The sequence below is a fragment of the Antechinus flavipes genome, chromosome 2 (assembly GCF_016432865.1).
Source record: "Antechinus flavipes isolate AdamAnt ecotype Samford, QLD, Australia chromosome 2, AdamAnt_v2, whole genome shotgun sequence".
Lineage (NCBI taxonomy): Eukaryota > Metazoa > Chordata > Mammalia > Dasyuromorphia > Dasyuridae > Antechinus > Antechinus flavipes.
The window spans coordinates 332,049,692-332,053,456 of NC_067399.1; the positions used below are offsets into that span (position 1 = coordinate 332,049,692).

General features: G+C 34.1%; 1 pseudogene; it reads left to right on the forward strand.

The window, feature by feature from the left end:
- Positions 1 to 2,085: 2,085 nt before the first annotated feature.
- Positions 2,086 to 3,346, forward strand: LOC127546672 (nucleoporin Nup43-like; annotated as a pseudogene).
- Positions 3,347 to 3,765: the final 419 nt, after the last annotated feature.

A 3,765-nucleotide genomic window follows, 5' to 3' on the forward strand; every position in this document is an offset into this window, starting at 1 on the left:
TACCTCACACCATCAGATTGGCAAAGATGACCAAAATAGATCATGGAAATTGTTGAAGAGGCTGTTGAAGACACTGAAGAGAAAGGATGGAGAAACCAATGCGCTGTTGGTAGAATTAAAAATTGGTTCAACCATTCTGGAGAACAATTTTGAGCTAAACTTTAGAAAAGTCACAAAATTATGCACACACACACACACACACACACATACACCCATACACACACATATATATCATCACTCTAAGGATCTTTAAGGAACCATTCAATACTAAATCAATGAGCTTATGATCCTATACAAAACAGTGTTTTGCTTTTAGCTTGGAATCAATTAAAGTAATAAAGCCATTAAAAAAAATAAAGTTTACCCTGAGTTTTCCTCTACTCATTAATACTCCCATTCTCATGTATCTGCTTTTTCTATTCAGAGGACATAATCAATTTAAAACTAAGACATTTAATAAAATTGCATAATAAGAAAAGTGGCAATAGACCATTTCTTGTCAAACCCTACAATATATTCTCCTTTGAATGCTATTTACACCATTATTGGGAAAAGAAGACAAGCCTGAAAATGCTTCATGAGGAAACACATTGTCTGGTGATGTTGATTTCGTGGGTTTCTTCTTGCTATCAATATCTTAGTTTTATTTCTTCATAACACCAGTGAGCCACCTCTGTTTCAACTTGCTAGAATGGATTAAATAGTCTCTTCCCTGTTAAGGGAAGGCTGAGAACTTTTTAGGTGAGAGTTTGAAGCCAAGGACTATGCACTATCATTCAGACTAGAAAAGTCAGGTGAGAGTGACTTAAGTCTTTTCTCTTATCCTCTTCTCTGGGACTGAATTGAAATCCACTAAGGTCAAAGAAATTAGCATTGGAAATTTCTAAGATCGTGTAAGTGAAGTTGAGCCAAAATAAAAACGAAGTGGAGACCAAGTCTTTATTTTCTACCCACCTGGCTCACATTTTTATTTATTACGCATTAGCAAATGTCCTTAGCTTTAATTCTTTATTTGGCCCCTTGAAAAATTCCACTAACTCCCTAGTTTCTCACCACATTGAAACAATTCTAATCCCAGAAAATTATATGGGGTATACTGAACGTTTATAGGGATCCACCATCTAAGCAATGTAAACCAATAATTAGCCTGATTGCTGTCAAGTATTCAATACAATATACATGTATATAACTAAGGCATGACTGTCACATAAAAACTGCTTCCAGCTGGCATCTTTGCATGTGACCAGCATAACATATGGCATTTAATTAATAGAATATATATATATATATGCATATATATATATATATATATATAAAACAACATGGCATGTAGTAAACTAATGAAACAAAAGAACATAAAACATATGCCATCCTATAACAGCATTGCATATAGTAACCAAATTTTGTCACCTGCAGAAATACATTGCAATAATATATGCAAAACATTGCATATTTGCATATATAGCAAGAAAGATTACAACATCAATAAAAGTATATTGCTTAGTGCTTACATCTGAGTTGCCACATATGTTCTCTGGTGGTACAGATCTGATAATGGAATGAAATAAGACACACGGGTCATTCAATAATTAACAAAAGGGGATTTACTTAATCATTCTTAGCAAGAAAAGGATATCCAATGAAGAAGTATATTGTGAAAACGAGTAGCTGTTGACCAAGATATTAGGACATTAATCTGCTCTTATTAGTTCCCTGAGTCAATCAAGTCTCAAGGTTAGTTTCAAGATCTTTTAAGGAAAAACTAGCCTAATGTACAAGGGATGGAAGGTCATGCTGGTTTTTACTATTTCTAGACTCTATGGGTGCCCTTTGTTCTCTGACTATCTCCATAATTGGAATATGGTTTCAGTCCTTCCCACTTTACAGTCATCTGAAAAGACACAATGGATGTTTGTTTCCAGGACTTTTATCAATTTTTACCCTTCATCAGGTAGCAATACTGAATTTCTTTCTCATATGAGGAATCATACTCTGTTTTTTTTTTTTCCAGTATAATAGACCTTCTGCAACTGCCAAATGAGTTCTTCTAGGAATCAGTTCACTAATTCTCTATTGCATTAAGTTATGGTGATCTATGTTATGCTCTATGCCAAGATTTTATTTCAAAAAGTCAGCAAAACCCAATGTTGCTCATTCCTTTTGGGAGCCTGCAGTCCACAGAGACTTTTGTTATAAGATTTTGGAATAAGGACGAGAATAGTATTTGTCTATGATGTAGTGGAGATTTTGGTAACTTTAGCTTTTGTAAAAGGTTTGAAGGTGACCATTAATTATAAGGTGACATTCAACACTGAGCAACAGACTTGCAATTTTTTGACCAGGAAAAAATTGTAGTTATTTCATCAATAATCAGTGGTGTTAAGTAGAAACAAATAGTACATAAGAATCCTTGTGGGACACATATGGATTTAGAAAACCACATGTTAGTATAACACGTTTTGAATTTTTCTTTATTTTGTTAAATATTTCCCAATTATATTTTAATCTAGTTAGGTGGCACTTGGTAATGTTACTGGCCACAGGAAGCCTGTGGGAGTTTTGTTTGACACCTCTCCTAGGATGTGTAACAATTTTTCTTCACCATCAAAATAATAACACTCTCTCAGAAAAGCAAAAATCAATGAGACCACTATTACATTCATCCAGACAGCCCTTGCTATAGGGAGGCAGGATATATAATTATTGTATGCAATAATCCATAAATTGTAACTCTTGGAGATGTTGGGAAAAGTCTCTTCAAAACCAATTCCTTAGAAATTGTATGGACTATAGATAAAGCACTCAGTAGCAAATTCTTTGTAGTGACCTTTCTTCCAACTCCTGAGATTTTCACAGTAGATTCAATTGGACAGTTAAAGATAGGGCATTTCAGACAGCAAGGAAATGAACTCTCTCAGATAATGTCACTGACTGGCAACAGAGCTCCATTCCACTGTGTTGATAGATATTCCAATCAGCAACACGTTGTTTGTGGTCAAGATGGAATGTTGAGCATTGGAGATGTTAGACAAGGTAGCAACATTCCAGCATCTCCACTGAAGGCTCATGAAACTAAAATGTGAGACCAGCTGTTTAATTCTGAAAATGAATCCCTTTGTCATTGAAGTGCCTCCATAGAAAATGGAGGAAAATGGAGGAAATTTTTTCCTGAAAAATCCTTTCACCAATGTGGAAGTAGTACATCATTATTTAATACTAAAAGTAATCAATTGAGTGTTGTCTAATTCCTGGCCCAGTAGCAATCTTGCAGAAGACTGTATTGAGATCACTAGCACCAAACAAGACATGTCTGTCTATGAATGATTTTGACGTTTTAGGATCTTGACAACTTTTCTCATGAAAATATTAATACAAAGTCACATTTCAGAGTTTGATTTGCCTCTATTTTAACAGTACTGATTTTTTGAATCCCAAAATTATGAATAAAGTTTTCATTAGAAACCTTCATTTTTTTAGAGCAGAATCATCAAAAACGAAAGGACAAGTTTACATTTTGACAGTTGTATGTGCCTGTTATTTACCTGTACGACTTGGTATCTCATTGTTGAAAAATTGAACATTCCAGATTGCTAAAGACATCTTTGAGCTGCTATATTATATGTTTTAAGAATCTCAAACATGTTAAAACTTAGCTATAATCATCCCTGAATTACATTTTGCTAATGCTTAAGAAGCAATCATGAAAATGGATAAATTGATTTTCTAAAGTGTTCAGATGTAAAGACTTGGCGTTGTGAGAAAAAT